Source organism: Vanessa tameamea, chromosome 2, assembly GCF_037043105.1.
Source record: "Vanessa tameamea isolate UH-Manoa-2023 chromosome 2, ilVanTame1 primary haplotype, whole genome shotgun sequence".
Lineage (NCBI taxonomy): Eukaryota > Metazoa > Arthropoda > Insecta > Lepidoptera > Nymphalidae > Vanessa > Vanessa tameamea.
The window spans coordinates 4101347-4118850 of NC_087310.1; the positions used below are offsets into that span (position 1 = coordinate 4101347).

The 17504-nt window shown below is 31.5% G+C and overlaps 1 long non-coding RNA gene across 1 annotated transcript in view; it reads right to left on the bottom strand.

The window, feature by feature from the left end:
* Nucleotides 1–1675: 1675 nt before the first annotated feature.
* Nucleotides 1676–17504, bottom strand: part of LOC135193309 (uncharacterized) — a 183040-nt gene continuing 167211 nt past the window's right edge. The window contains exon 2 of the long non-coding RNA XR_010309154.1: nucleotides 1676–1820. This is a non-coding gene — a long non-coding RNA (uncharacterized LOC135193309). The remainder of the gene's footprint in view (nucleotides 1821–17504) is intronic.

Here is a 17504-nt window from a genome sequence, read left to right on the forward strand (position 1 = left end):
AGACCGTGACAGAAGTTTATTGAGTGGAAAATATCGCGTTCCTCATTCGAAATTAGCTGAACAGCTCCCTAGACATTGTCACCGACCCGCCCCGTTATTTTGTACGCTCTGTGACTTTTAAAGGGTTATGAACTGATCGAATTGTAACATAACAACGAAATGAATTTCAATTTGTTTTCGAGTACATTAGAATAGTTTCGTTCGAAGCAAATTGGTGCTTTGAATTTTGCTCGGTATTTTGTTTATATCGAATATTTACTTTCGGATAACGAAATAATTTGCTAGGATAAGGGTCGAAAATAGCCTTGCGAAATTCAATTGCTAGAATTGTTATTTGATTGTACCGTTCCCTATTGAAAATATCTGAGATCCATATTGTTTTTATTCAACGTTCACCGAGCGTTTCGAAAGCATACAGAACGCATCGTTATTAGAAACAGTTTCCCGATGACTTGGAACTTCTGCATATAAGATACATAGATTGAATATCTTTATTGATATAGTTACTGTAGGAAAATAGGATGATATTTACACTATCAAAGAATATGTCAATCTCCTTCTTTGATGATGTCATTTTTAATTTAGCAGTATGTAAATTTTTAATGTATTTATGTTGGTGTATAAATTGTTTGTTTATGAATCGGTTTAGATGGTTTTTTTTTATAGCATAGAGAGGCGGTCTAGCAATTGGGACACGATGGTAAGTGGAATTTTTTTTTTGACATCGCTAATTCACGCAAAACTTTAGGAGCTGAGATGCTATGTCCCCTGTGCCTGTAATTACACTGGCTCAATCGTTCTTAAAACCGGAACACAACAATCCTAAGTATTGCTGCTTGGTGGTACAATATGTGATGAGTTGGTGGTACCCAGCCAGATGGGCTTGCACAAAGACCTTCCACCCAAACTTTACTCGTTGAATTCAGGATAGCTCCAATGTACTATCTCAATTTAATTGGTTTAGAAATTGTCAAGTTTTTTATTTAAAGCGAGCATTTAGTTTTTCATTAACTTATTATTTGTTATAAAAATACGGATTTTTTTTATAAGTTTACAACGTCAACTTTCATTCGAAATTGTATATTTTATTTAATGCTATACAATAATATTTAACACTAAAAAAGATTGTTGTAATGGAATTTAAAATACATTTTTATGAATGAGGATTGTATTTTTTGTGTTCCCCTTACTGAATAAACTAAACCAATATACCTAAAACATATAATGTAAAATGCAGCGCGTTTTGGAGAAGGTTTTAGTATATTATACGTGGCATACAACGTCTGCCGACAGTTTTGCTTATATATCACATATTATGAATTTATGTTCGACGTTGAAATTCTTTTATATAATACTCATAATTGATGCAGTGGTTAATTTAAAACGTAGGTCAATTATAATAAAAATATAAAGTAATAGTGTAAATGTCCCACTAGTGGGCAAGGTCTCTATTTTTGAGGAAACGTTTAAACTTACCTCACCACGCTATTACAATGCAACCTCACACGAATTAAGCTCATAAAAATTCAATAGATTTGAACCCGTAATCGCCGGCTAAGATACAAGTGTTCTAGCCACTAGACTATCTCGGTACACATATAAGAACGTAATGGAATTAAATTCAACTTTTAATCTTATAACTGTAATTGAACAACGTAATATGTCAATCATGATAAATAAATAAATATTGGACAACATCACATACATTACTCTGATCCCAATGTAAGTAGCTAAAGCACTCGTGTTATGGAAATCAGAAGTAACGACGGTACCACAAACACCCAGACCCAAGACAACATAGAAAACTAATGAACTTTTTTCTACATCGACTCGGTCGGGGATCGAGTGGCGTACCCATGAAAACCATAACAATTATATAAAATTATAACAATTTCATTAAAATAGTTCTGAATATTCGCAATAGAGCTCAAAGCCCAAAAACCTTTCGGCGATATCGCTTACATGCACATCTAAGCAACATTCAAACATCGTTTCGCTCTCAAACACACTGCATCGTATCGCGACTACCAACTGTTAGCTGGAATTCCCAAGTCAAAGTTCCCTCGGGCAAAATCCATAAGACTGTTTTGCCACATGATCGCTTTCACGATTTGCCAAGAAAATAGAGTTGAACAAGAAAACTACTTCCGACCGCAACTGGGTTGATAAAGAGGATATCGCGACTCCGCTCACTGTACTCTAACTTTTCCAGTGAATATGAAATAAACGTACAGTGCTTAGAGCGAACTTTTCCTGTCTACGTGATCTTCCATAACACTCCTGTAATCGAGAATTATCGACTATGTTTCGAGAAGTTTCTAAGATTCAAAGGACACTAAGAAATAATAATATTATAATGTCACTTTTCATTCCTATGATTTTTCTTCTTTAACTCGAAGTAATCTATAAAACTTAACATATTATATAAAATGTTAGAGATCATTCCACCGCGCACTTTAGCCGCTCCACTATAAATTAAAATTTACGCATTTGATATCGTTTCATCGGTATTGTACGAATATATGCAGTACGAGAATAACTGTTTATAAATGAAAAATAATTTTCTACTTGTCCGGTGACCTACTTCGGCTAAAATATACATCTGATTAATAATAATGATTCTAAATTCGAATAAAACAACTAAAAAAAAATTATATCAATTTGTTACATTTAAAAATAATCAAATCAGTTTAAACCAGTGATTGAAATTCGACCGCAATGATTATTGAAAATTCAAAAAAAAATATACAATATATATTTGCATGACTCGAACAATTTTTTTTTAACTCTATTACTTACTTTGTTTTACTGATCACACTGAAGCTCGTCAATACTTACGAAAAAAAAAAAATATACCATCGATACACAAATTTTAAGTGCTTAGTGACAAGTTGATGGTGTGACTTTATCAATAAATAAATAAATAAATAAATAAATAAATAACTTCTTACTGTATAGTACAAACTGTTCCTGATTTATTTTATGTACAAATCTATACTAATATTTTTTTTTATAGGGGTCAAACTAGCAGGAGGCTCATCTGATGGAAAGATTACTGATTACCACCGGCCATGGACATTTGCGACACCAGGGGGGTTACAGGTGCGTTGCCATTAGTTTGCTATAGGTAAATATTTATAAATTTCGCGCGGGTAAAACCGCAGGTTCAGCTAGTATATGATACGTGCTCAATAAATGTTATTTAAATTAGTTCAGGTGTTAAGACGTAAATAGGTTATAAATAATTAAACTTTCTCTTTATAATGTTAGCGAAGCGGCTCAAGTTACGAGTGTGTATACTTGTTTTAAATAAATTTCTAAGTTCGACTTATGTATAAGGGAGGCTTTGTTTTCGTGTTTATACTTGTTATTAATATAATATACAAATATAATTTTACCTACTAACAACGATCGTTATATTTTACGAGATCTTTATATGTGGCCACGTGATATTTATATGTAGACATGTCTGTCATGCTGACTGTCTCTGATGTTGCTGTTTTACGTCTAAAACATCGAACCGAATATGATGAAAATTAATATGAAGCAAGATTGCAAGATTTAAAGAAAGGATGGATATTTTATGCTTAAACCATGATGACCAACCCCTAAAAAGCCGAGCAAAGGCACAGGCAACAGCTAATTATTTATAATTAAGTTCGACAACATTAAAGGCTAAATTTATTATGATACTTTAATTATAGGTAAATAAATCTAAATAAATAAATAAGAAATAGTATCCCTATAAGATTAACATTTACAAAAAATGCGAGACGTTATTATATAAATTAAATTGTAATTTATTATCAAACTTGTTAATTTAAATGGTGGAAAAGAGTACCTAATTACATTTTTTTATGATGCCAGTGGGATATTTCCAGCTGGTCGTTTCTTTAAAGATGCAAAAGTTCTGCTACGAGCTCACTCGAAAAAGGAATTTATTATAAATAAATTATTAATTAATTTATTTATTTATTATTAATTAATTATTAATTTATTATTAATTAATTAATTATTAATAAATTATTTATTTATAAATTATTTTTTGAATTATTTTTTATTTATTAATTATTACCGTTAGCATCGTATATATTATCGTCATTATTAATTATTAACTTGCCTATATCCGATTTATTTATAATCGCGTTTTACTTTACAACATTGCAAGAAAATACGGCTGACTTACGGCCGCTGCCTGACACTGACCCTTCTTGGAAATGCTTAAGCTGGCGGATTGGTTTTCCGCCTATATACGAGTTCTTAAGGTGCTAAGTGCTTATGGTATTGGTATGCCTTGGGCGGCTCTTACGTTATCCAAGGATTAAGAGGGGTGACTCAATTATTCTCTGCTGAAAACCATAAGGATAATATGTTCTATTTTTGGTATTTACGTGTTTTTGCGTTAATGGTTTTGATTGCCTAAATGGTCTAGTGGCAGTTTATATGGCTGTAGGTTAGGCGGTCTTGCGTTTGAATCCGGACGAGTCCATAAAAGTAATTTAATAAAATTAGATGTTTTTTCGGTCGAATTCTTAGTAGCTGCTTGGAGTTTACTCCCGTGCTCGGATATTAAATTATATTAAATAATTTGCTTTATCGTTGTTAAAATTATTGTTTAGGTTATTTTAAAACTTTGAGAAATTTATTTGTTTTTTTATGTATGTTGATAATATAAGAGAGAATCAAAGTATAGATAAATAGAAATATAGTTTAATGAAAACTTTATCGGGGATCACTTAAGTTACAATATGCTTTGGACAAAATTAGCTAGAAGCTGATATCTCATTTTTTAGAAAAGATTACATTCTCACTTTAAAATAATTTTAAAGATCCAGAATCAAAGTGTATGTACGAAAAAACTAAAAGATTTATTAAAATGTTGCCAATCTAAAATTTTGTGGCGAGTTGGAAGAGACTTGATTGTTTATTGATTCAAAAAAAGTTTTTTTGCCTAATATTGGAAGTTAATTGGGAAAATAGTGGCATCCGATGACAAGTAGCTAACAATGTTCATAGATAATAATGTAAGCAAGTTTAACCAATGGTAGCTTAGGTTAACTTATTTAGACAGAGTATCATACATTAAAATCAGTATCTAGTTTCTAGTATATATAGTTATCAGTACGTTAAAAATTACTTTATTATCTTGGTGTACATGACAGCTACGCTTGACATTCGGAAACCACATTCTACTTTACAAGTGTGCGTGTACTTAGTGGCTAACTGTTAAACACAATCTTTTCTAAGCGTTGGCAGGTTTGACAGTGCATCACATTAACAGCCTGTAAAATTCTCACTGCTGGGCTAAGGCCTCCTCTCCCTTTGAGCAGAAGGTTTGAAGCATATTCCAACACGCTGCTTCAATGCTGGTTGGTGGAATACACGCTGCTTCAATGTGGCAGAATTTCTTTGAAATTAGACACATGCAGGTTTTATCACGATGTTTTCCTTCACCGCCGAGTTTTAATCTAGTATTTTAATATAATTGTAATGTATAAAGTGTCGTAAGTCGAACGCGATCACTCTAATGTGACATAACGCTAAAGTCCTAAGTCACGGACGACGACCGTCTGAATGATCGATGGAGTGAGTGCCGAGCGAATTTCCTTGCTTCCGTCATGGCTATTTTGCTTTTTAAATATTATAAAATATTACAAAGAGATTCTATTATGTACAGCTAAAGTATAAGTACTTAATACGAAGAGAACTAATTCAAATATACTCTCCATTAAAGTTTACCTTATTATAAATTAAAAATGCACAAAAATATTAAAAAAACTGTATAAATCACCTCTCAGTATGATTTGAAAAAAAATCTCAAATCCTTCTGTTGAGGAAACTTTTTTTTATGTGTAAGGTGGCAAACGAGCAGGAAGCTCACCCGATGGAATGTGACTACCACCGCCCATGGACATCGCACCTGCAAACCCCCTTGTTTTGCAGATGTCCATGGGCGGTGGTAGTCACTTTCCATCAGGTGAGCCTCCTGCTCCTTTGTCACCTACAACATAAAAAAAAAAAATCAGGCACGATAATGATCAAGCGTAAGACTATTGGCTATAAACAAAATGACGTACCATGTATGTGTCTCAAAAATTACTTGGTGGTAGGGCTTTGTGTAAGCTCGTCTGGGTAAATACCATCCACTCATCAGATATTCTACGGCCAAACAGCAGTACTCAGTATTGTTGTGTTCCGGTTCGAAGGGCGAATGATGATGAGTGTAATTACAGGCACAAGGGACATAACATCTTAGTTCCCAAAGTTAGTGGCGCAATGGTGATGTATGGAAGGGTTAATATTTCTTACAGCGCCAATGTCGATGGGCAGTGGTGACTACTATCAGGTGGCTTATTTGCTCGTCCGCCTCCCTATATAAAAAAAGTGTAAGAAATAGGAGTATCCAGCTACTTGTATATCATATTAGCTAATAACAAACTACGTTCCGTTTCTAGAATGGTAAAAGGAACTTCACCTCATCTCAACTCAGTGTCCAGTCTATATAAAAGTTGTCCAAGGTTGTACAAAGATACAAAATTGATGCTGGAAATGAAAATATATTATTTTTTTGAGTAATATTTTGTACTGTGTATTGTTTTTATGTGAAATGTTGAGCATGATCTTTCTAACACAAAAAGGGCATTCATTTTTATTTATTTTTTACATTTATAATTATTTATATATTATGAGGCTTGATGGTAGGGTTTTGTGCAAACCCGTCTAGGTAGGTACCGCCTAGGCACTTAGGGTTGTTTGGTCCAGTTAGAAGGATGAGTGAGCAAGTGTAACTACAGGTTCAGACAAAGGAATCGTTCAAATTTCTTCATGGTGACCTTTTACCATATTTTTTGCTTCATACTAAAAGTACTTGTATATTTATAGTGTGTGATAAAACAAATAACCGAGATGGCCCAGTGGTTAGAACGCGTGCATCTTAACCGATGATTGCGGGTTCAAACCCAGGTAAGCACCACTGAGTTTTCATGTGCTTAATTTGTGTTTATAATTCATCTCGTGCTCGGCGGTGAAGAAAAACATCGTGAGGAAACCTGCATGTGGCTTATTTCAACGAAATTCTGCCACATGTGTATTCTACCACCCGTATTGGAGCAGCGTGGTGGAATATGCTCCATACCTTCTCCTCAGAGGGAGATGAGGCCTTAGCCCAGCAGTGGGAAATTTACAGGCTGTTAACGTATGTATGTAAAATGATAAAACAATGAAAAATTCCAATAATCTATTTGACTTTTATCCTTGCTGTTAGGTAATAACTGTTAACTAACAGCAAGGATAAAACTAGAAATACGTAAACCCCATAACTTACTTACGATTTATAGCAGATACATTGTTGCTACGTTCGAGCGTCGTAAGATTCAAGCGTGTTCTAAGTCTTCCTATATAATTATGATAAAATGAATTGCAATAAATTATTAAAAGACGTCTTCCTATTACTATTGATTTTATTATCCCTTGATTTAATTTATCAAGGATTGTTATTGGTAATGTTATTTAAGTATAAAAAGAATATGGTAATAAGTCTAATGCAATAAAAACAGTTTACAAATATGTTTAAAACCAGTATCACATTAAGTGTGTAATCTACTTATAACATTATAACACGACGAGTTCTTTATATTTATAATTCTTTGCTTCCATAAAAGTAAAATAGTAACCGTACACATTGCTTGTAAATAACTTCTCCGAAGAAATCAAGATTAAAATATTCTTTGGTATATAAATACACCTTTGAATCGTTATTTTACAGAACTACATTAAAAGTAAAGCTAGAAACGTAGGCAAGAAATTCAATAGTTACTCATTTCAGACAAATACAATTTTATATACATAACATCCTGTCTGAAAGTCAACATTGAGTTGAGAAGAAGCTTAATCCACAGCTCTGCTGCAATATAACCTGCATTCCGGTCCGAAACAAAACGCAGGCTTCCTCACAACCAGAGCAATCATCGCAAAGTTCGGTCAGGAGATATTCATGTCATAAATTGATGATTAATTAGGATTTTAGCATTATTATTACCGAATAGTTGACAACTATACAATAATTTACAGCTTCAGAAGAATTAAAAAAGCAAATTCCTGTTCTATTTTAGTTAAACTCCAATATATTTTTAAATGATATCTAGAAAACATAATTTGATAACTTCGTAGTGTTAGAAATTACTAATAGTAACGTTTTTTAAATATATGAACGCAGATTTAGTTATTCATCATCCTTGTTACTAAGATGTTTGTAAAGTTTAAACTGCAACAGAGTATCGTGTTTTAGACACGCGCCCCATTCAATGGGCCTGAAGACACTTGCTTCTTAGTCCACCCGTGTTCTCTCGAAACTTTCTTACTTGACTAACTTGCAACAGTGGAATTGACAGTTTAAAACATTCGCTGCATCTAAATGAGTTTGTTTACTATAAATTTAATAGTTTGAGAACTAATTTAAGTTTAGTTTAGTTGTAAGTGAAATGAAAATATTGGGTTGGTTGCGGAAATGATATTTTGTCGGGTTACGCAAATTACTTTTAAATTATTTAATATAAGAACTGTTGAATGTAATAAAATCAATGAAACTATTTCTACTATCATGTTTACATGTGAAGTCTTGGTTGAGGTTCAAGATATCCACTGAGAAAAACCGTTAATAACACAAACATAAATGAAGATATCCTTTAATAAAGTCAAATAAATTTACTATCTACAACAGTAAAAAAAAATGCACATATAACACACACTGAACCGTGATATGTAGTTATGTACCAACACACTGAAGCACTAATAAAAGTTGTTAATATTTATAAGAGACAACCATTTTTATAGTAACAGTAACTATGTTAAATTATATATGTATATATAACCGTAATGTTATACACGATAGAAAAACGTGGAGCTAATACTCGATTACTTTAAAGGCAGAACATGGTATAGAACTTTACCTTTAATACAATTCTGTAAACTGACGATTCAAAAGTGCTCGTAAAAGCCTTCTTGAATAAATAATATTTTGATTTTGATTATATTTATTTCATAACTTCGATTTATTTATCTCTTTTAAATCTTAACAAAGTTTATTAGTACTTCTGGCGGTTGGCACAATTCTGGACAATACGGTCCAATTAATCAATAAAAATGTGGAATGAATTGCTTTTATATTTATAATGCTTATATAATTATTGAACGAGCCTTTATGGTCTGGTATGACTGACCTTAATAATCAGCTTATTGCCGTTGCGAATAAATCGCATTACGTAGATCCTCGTAAAAACAAAGGAAAACCGAAACGAGTTCTGAATTGCATTCTACTTATTATTCCCCCACAAAATTCCGCAATTCGAGAACAAATGTATGATTTACATTCGAATTTCGCTTTTGCTATCAGTTTAGGAGGGGTGGTTGATTTATACCTCGTCTGATAAGCTATCACGAGCTACCTATCTATCTAAAGAACACCCCAAAACAGCGAAAATCATCGTTCGTACTTATCTTTACGAGTTAAATAAAATACAACACAAATAATTTCGATAAACAATCTTCCAAATTATATTCAAAATATACATATACATATCAAGAGACTTTATCAAAAAGTATAAAAGCTGAAAAAAACTTCCAGTCAGTAATTATAAGTGTAGACGAAATTGTACCGAAGTGTCATTTCCCATAAATTTCCGAGGAATTGAAAATCAACGATGGCGCTTTAAAAAGAGACAAACGTCCCCAAGAAGGAATTAATTAACAACGCGCTTGGGATTCGTGAAATATATTTAACTTCTTCCAATACTCTGATATTCGTATCAAATATCGACTTACAAATGCTAAATCACCAACTAACTAAATTTATCTTCACATAAATAACGAACATAATTAAAACGAAATCAATTTGACAATAGAGTAACGTTTTAATAATTGCGAAGCTTTAATTTAAATAAAAATCATACAACCATTAATAATGCCATGCAATTCAGACATGAAAAATAGGTTTTTGCGAATCGCTTTGGGGCTGATAGCGAAATTAATGCGTAATGTTATCAATACGAGCCGGGACGAGCTCTAACATTCATCAATCAGAGAACCACTGAACTCGTTACTGAGTTTCAAACAAATGCCAATGAGCTCCGCCTGTTTAAGTTTATTACACACTCAGCTTCTCTTGTTTGTTGGACGATTAGTAAATAATATTTAGATTATATTGATGATAAAAAAACGTGGAGTTAATGCTTGTTGACTTCCAGGCAGGAGACATAACATACATATATAATTGTATTTAACTAACATGACTGTATTTTTAGATGTTGAAAAAGAGTAACTACTTAATTTCTTGCCGGTTATTCTCGGTAGAATCTACATTCCGAACCGGTGGTAGCTTTAATTTAACTAGTGTGTTAAATAACGATTCAAAAGTGCTTGTAAAAGCCTACTTAAGTAAAGTATATTTTGATTTGTTTTGATTTGATTTACTTTTAATTATTTTTGTATATTTTATTTTTGTCGTGTGAAATATAATCTTCGTCTGTCTTGTGTTATTAAATCTATTCAAGAGGATCCATTTGCAAGAGGACGTCTAATGTATGGTAGTCGATAAAACTTGTGATTAACGATCCTCGTCAAATATTCCCATCGAATTTAAAGGTAGGATGAAAGCAGTTGAAAATAAAATGGTATTGCGCTTTATGGAGTGGAGATGATTCAGTGGTTACGTAAATCCCTAAAATATAGGTCCAAACCCAGGCAAGCTCCACTCAATTTTAATGAACTGTATTTGTGTAATAAATCTAAATTTTTATGATGAAAGGAAATTTGAAAAAAGCTGTCTGTGTTGAAATTCTACCAAAGGCTTATCTACCAGCCCACTTTGGAGCTTGGAATAAGTTTCCTTCCTAATTAAAGGAGACCTTAGTCTAGCATTGGGACATTAACTGGCTGTTATTTTTAAAATCTTTCCATACTATTAAAAATAATCTTCAAAAATAATTTATACATTATAATACACTTACAGTGTACGAATAAAAATATTGGTAGAATAGGGTATAGTACCTTCATTCAATATGTTTTGCGAAGTTTTTAGATCATTCACTCTCGCTTCGAAGGTTTCATCGGCTTTTGTAAAACTATTACTTCAGTTAAGTGGCAGTTTTATTCATAAAACAATATGATACCTGTAATAAAAATTTTACAATTTATCGTATATCAGACCGATATTAAACGTTCGAATCGTTCGATGATATAGTGCTTATAAAAAAGTGTCTAGACTGAGTTTTACATAAGAACATTACAATAACTAGACAATGACTAGACTAGCTGTAAACTTATCGCTGATAAAAATAATAATAATAATGGAACGTCGATATAAAGCCGAGCAATGGAGGACCTTATGGCGGATATCCGAAGAAAACACGGGTCGTTCGCCGTTGAGACCAGGGGAACAGCCGCGATGGTTCCTGCTGACGCAGAACTTTTATTATGCACACCATAGAGGATGATTACGCCGGTGGAGCCGGCGTGACTCATAGCCCCACCGGTCAACGCTGGGGTGAATCTATTTTGAACTGCACCGTTCCAATGACTGGTTTCATCTCTACTGGTCTTCTTGGAAAGCCCTAAATCTCTGTGTTATTAATTTCTAGATAGATTACGTTATTGTATCATTACGTGGTACCCATGTGACTGTTATAATTTAAGGTAAATAAAATAAATAGAAATATGTATAACGAACGAGTTTCTACAAGGTAACCTTAATATTTTTGTTTTATATAACCCGACAAAAAAATTAAATAAAAAAAAAAATCCATTGAATATTAAAAATTATTATTTACAAAACTGTACTTCTAATTAGGATAGAAAATACAAATTATCATCATACATCTTTAGCATTTCCAACATTAAAGTTAAATTTGTCAAATCCAATATGAAATAAAGATAATTTAATTGACAAAGGCAAGTTAATAGAAATTTGAAACAGGAAGTTAATCAGAGGATGCAACAGACGGCGACGTCAAATTAAACGGGTCAGGCGCTCGTTTTGACTCACAATTGCTCTGAATTAGGTAAATAGACGCTTATTGTCTTCGCTTCGCTTGTTGACAGTTGATTTTATTTACTGCAAAGTTTTATTTAAGACTAGCCGTGACTCTCGATTTTATCCACTGTTAATTTGAATATTACATATCTTTTTAATACTGTTTAATTATTACGGACTATCAAACACTGAATGAATTATTGAAATCCGACAAGTTTTTCTGAGATTATTTTAATAATACACGTTATATATATTAAGGCTTACTGCAACAACTATTGTTTTTAATTTAATATTAATTTATCACAGGGTTACTAGGTGGAAGGGTTTTCGGCAAGCCCACCTGGGTAGGTACACAAAATCAGCGAATATTCTACCGCGAAATAGCAATACTAGAATGATTGTGTTCCGGTTTGTGAATAGTGAGTAAAATAGTTTAACTACATGCAAAACGATATAAAACTTATATTCCAAGGTTGGTGACGCATTGACGATGTAAGGAATGCTTAATATTTATTACAGAAATATGTCTATGGGCTAGCCCATAGACATATTACATTGTAAATCGACATGCTTTCGTTTGCTTTCGTTCGTTATCTTAAATATTAATAGCGTGAGCCGATTTTTGTCCCAGTGATTATGGGACGATAGTATCACATAAAAGAGTAGATGGGCAGAAAAATAAAGAAGATTCTTGATTGCAATTAACTAAATTGTTACACTTTAAAAAATAGTTAATTTTAGAGAGCAGAAAAATTACTGGCCGGCTACAGTAGAAGAAAAAAAATTTAAAAACGTCAACAAAATTAAAGTAAATTGTTATCGATAGACTCCAATTTTAACTTAACTAATGTATACTATTTAACATTAAAAATTTCAGTCAAATAAAGTTTCATAATTTTGGCGCCAAATGTTGAGTGACTTGCAGTTTACAATGAAATGAAATCAAAACAAAACCTGTCATAGGTTTCGAAATTACTAAACAATCTTTTGAATAAACGCGAAGTTTCGCGGGCGACCCACTACTGTCAGTATTAATAACAATCAAATTTACATTTACACACAAAATATTTCATAAAAAAAAGTATTAATTCGATTTTTAAAATATTTCATGTTTTTTTTTTACGAAATTGTGATCGGGACTTTGGAAGTTAAATTGAAGTGCGTATAAGTAGTCAGGGATGGTGTTGTGTTATAAATAAATATATATTAATTAAGAACTGTTAGTAGTGTTCATTATAGCTGACCTATTAGCAAATTGCATTGAATATATAAATCTAAGGTTTATGACTATATACAAGTAAACTGCATAAAATAAATTACTTTAAACCAACTATCAAATTCGTATAGAGATATAAAAGATCTTGTGCGTGTAATAAAATATATTAGATTATCGAACTATGAATGAGCTTCGTATATTCAAGTTCCTCGTCATCAAATGCAAGAGGTGTAAACATTCAAAATATTTCATCGACTCATTAATTATTCGCTACGAGGGGGCGCTGTGCGTGTCGGTATTCTCAACTTCTTACAAATTTATGATACTAATGTAAATACTTGCTAACTTCGGTATGATCGAGTGCTTAACACGTTCCGCTTCCGTTTTATAATAAAACAAAGTGTTTATAATATATTGTTAGTTGTTACTTTATGGATAATGTATAATTTATCAATAATACTTTTGAATTCCCTCGTCTATGTAGATGCTTTTTATAAAACTGTAGTTCGAGGTTTCATTCGATATAACTAGGGTATATCTCATACGAAGTTCTGAATCTGTTTTATGAAATACTAAATTTAAAATTCTTTTCATTATTATTTTTTTATGAACCGACTTAAAAAAAAGAAGGTTGTTCTCAATACGGTTGTGTTTTTGTAACTCGGTCATTTATTAACAGATTCGAATATTTTTCCTGTTCGGTTTCGGTCACCCGTAATGATAAAAAATACGGAAATATTTTTTTTTACTGGCTTGAAATTTATTTATAATTTATTTTCTCAGGGTGTAACTTGAATATTTTTTTGTTTTTGTTTTTTTAAATATAGTAGGTATTTACATACAAAATTTAGTATACATTAATTTTGGTACTTACTGTTAAAATGGAACGCATCTATAGGAAGTTCCTGCCATTATAAAATTGCCATTAGCTATACTGTTAACTTAATTGAATATATTTTATTACGAATAAAACATTCGTCTATAATTCAATACTAAAGGCAAAATAATTATATAATTTTACGTGATTAGTTATACAAATTATCTATGCAACCTAATCGCTGTGCCGTGCGTGCTTCTATATTTGAACGCAAATCCAAAACACACAAATTATGTAATCGTGTTGTAATTTTATAAGGTTATCAGCCTTTAGAATATTATTTGTATTTGGAATGTATTCTATTAGCAGATGATGTATTCGAAATTTAAATTCTAGTTCAAATTTAAATTTAGCAATGTATATTATGAATATGTCATACACCATTTTCTGGTTTTTATTATGACGTAGCTACAAACATATCAGAACGTTTTTAAGGACAACTTGTATACGGATATCTATAAATGTACTCAGAGAGAGAGAGAGAGAGAGAGAGAGACCAGCTAATAATGGTCTTGAAATTAGATCACAAGCAATTACCTCCCATATACCTTTAATTGGGGATGATCTGTGAGCTTCAATAACTAAGTATTAACTTAAAATATTTCGAGTTAATGGCATTCTTTTTTTTTTCAACTGGCAAAACTGTAAGAGGTCGTTTTTTTGTGAATATCACTAAAATTGTCAAATAAAGGGTTTCGTTAAAGTTAACCTCATGTATCAGCCTCGTTACAGTGGTCACTTTTATAACGCGTTACGAAAATGTTGAAACTTGTATTGCTATTGCAGTACTACATAACAGATATAAGCCACAACATAAATTCGGTGGCTGTTAAGTAAATTCACGGTGGACAGGCAGGCAGGCAGGCTCTAGTGAATTGAGCAGTGCATGTGCAAGTCTCACAATGCGGTCCATTTCAATGATTATTCAACCATCCAAAGCAGCTTATGCGTCGTACTAAATTTCCTTAGCCATCAGTGCCCAAGTTCCAGTCCGAGTTTGAATTGTCCATAATACATACAGGCATTAAAGTCAGTGTATTGCATAAGTGCATTGTCTAAACGTGAATTGCAAAATGGAATTTGCACTGTCCGGTTTTATATTTGCAAGTATACACGTGCAAATCGATTGACTGTTTTTGTTATGTGTTTTTAATTTTATCGTTTTTATTTTACGAAAAGTATCGGTTTTTAAGAATGATTTTCCAAGCTGATTGAATATTATATTTTTTTATTATTAAGATCTTGTATGCTCCAAATTTCTTTTTGTTTTGAATTTTAAATTTAGAATCATATAAATTTAGAATCCGTTATGCTGTTTTCAGGAAAAAAAGGTTTGATTTTGGGTCGCGACACTAAAATACGCATATGAAATGTATTTAGTTACAACAATGTGGACTATCTTGATAGAAATAGTATCAAACTTTGAACAGTCACGAGGAGTGAAGATAAACATATAACACCAAGTTTCCGACTCCGCAAAGTCAATACATCCTTGCAGGATTAAGATTTTCATTTCTATAATCAACCGCTGCACTTTCTATTTGCCGTAACAAACTGAAAACTTATTCATAACTATCTCCTTCATTATAAAATATTATAATATAGATGATAAAAAATTATGGACATAGTATACTTTGATTTCAAAGCAGGATTCATAATAAGGTTCGTGAAAAAGTAACTGTTATGCTATCGCTTCTTTTCGGTATGTAAACATTTCATGGTTTTATCTTATAAAGCGAAGATTTAGAATAGTAATAGTAATATGTTTATTGTCAAATATAGTTAATAGAGTAAAAACCCTACCAACAATTAAAAAAGTAAAAAATATATAAATTCCTAATAAAGATATATGCATATAAGAAATACCTCTTAGGTCAATATTCTTTTAAAATTTATAATAATTAGTTGAATAAAATTGGAAATAGAGACATAAATCAAATAATGGTAAACAGCCGTGAAACCCAAAGGGTATTCCATATTAATTAACGTCGGCTGCGAAGGCGACGAAGACAAATGCCAGTACCCCTCGTAATGTATTTTTCCGAGCCCTACCCGGGATAAAACAAATGATAATCGGGAAAGAATGAAGTCAACGTAATGAGTTTCAATTAATTATAGTGGTTCGCGTCAATTTAATGGTCTGTGTAATGTGATAAAGAAATTAATCATCTCTATTCCCTTTGGTGGTTGAATAATTCAAATATAATTAATTCCAAATATTACGCTTTATTTCAACATCGTTTTGTTTTGATGATTTAATTATATATAAAGGAATATTATTATCGCTATAAGAAATGACTTGAAATGTTATCTCAGATTTATTTCAAAGGTCACAGAATTGATTGTTAATTTGAAGTAAACTTGTTCTAATATTTGTGAAATAAAACGAATTGTTGTACAAATTATTTGTGTTTATACGGTTACTTGATGATGATTGCAAGAAATTATGTTTCCGATTACTTATTCGTTATTGACAATATTTGTATCTTCAATAAGACGCAAAGATGAAAGCAAAAAAAAAAAAAATGTTTAATATTTTTTTTCAATCTCTATTGTTAATCACGTAGAAGCTACACAAGCAAGCAATATCTGTTTTGTTTTTATTGAATTCTCATCAAACTAGAAAAAGAATAATATTAACAATTTTTTTTTATGGAATCTTGTTGAAAAAAAACTGAAAAATTAAATTAAACGTCTTTTTTTATTTCCTATAACATCATAGTAGGTAAAATATCAATTTGATTTCGTCATTTATAGCTTTAGAGTTTATTATATCATTAATAACAGAAACATTTGCAAATAATGATAAAACCTAATCAACAAAATAATATATCTGTGACAATACCGCCCGATTATAAATTAATTAATTTCTACTAATCACCTATATTCGTACCTGGTGCTTATTTAAATTTTACAATTATAATATTTTGTTCTACTTAATTGTGGCTCGTGGTATTTAAGAAACAATTTATTTAAAACATAATATTGATCGATCAGAAAATAAAAATAATATATTTGACATTCTAATATTTCATAATATATATATTAATCAAAAGATATTGAACGTATAAATAAAACTAATGCAATTATAATATTTCCATCAAACTTGATTTACGACTTTGCGGTAGCTAGTTGTTAAGTGCCTGATAAAAAAATAGAGCAAAAACCTTGTAGATGAATTTAGTGCTATCCTTTAATTAAGGTAAATCTTTCAATAAAGTTACAGGTGAATATTTGTTTTAACCGACTTCATAAAAGGATTAGTATTTATTTAATTCGAGAAATGGGTGACCTACATCAGAACCTGTAAGAAACTTATATCAGTAAGTAGCTAAGCCTAAGGAGATCCTTCTCGTTTCTTCTCGATAATTTAAACTCCAAACTCC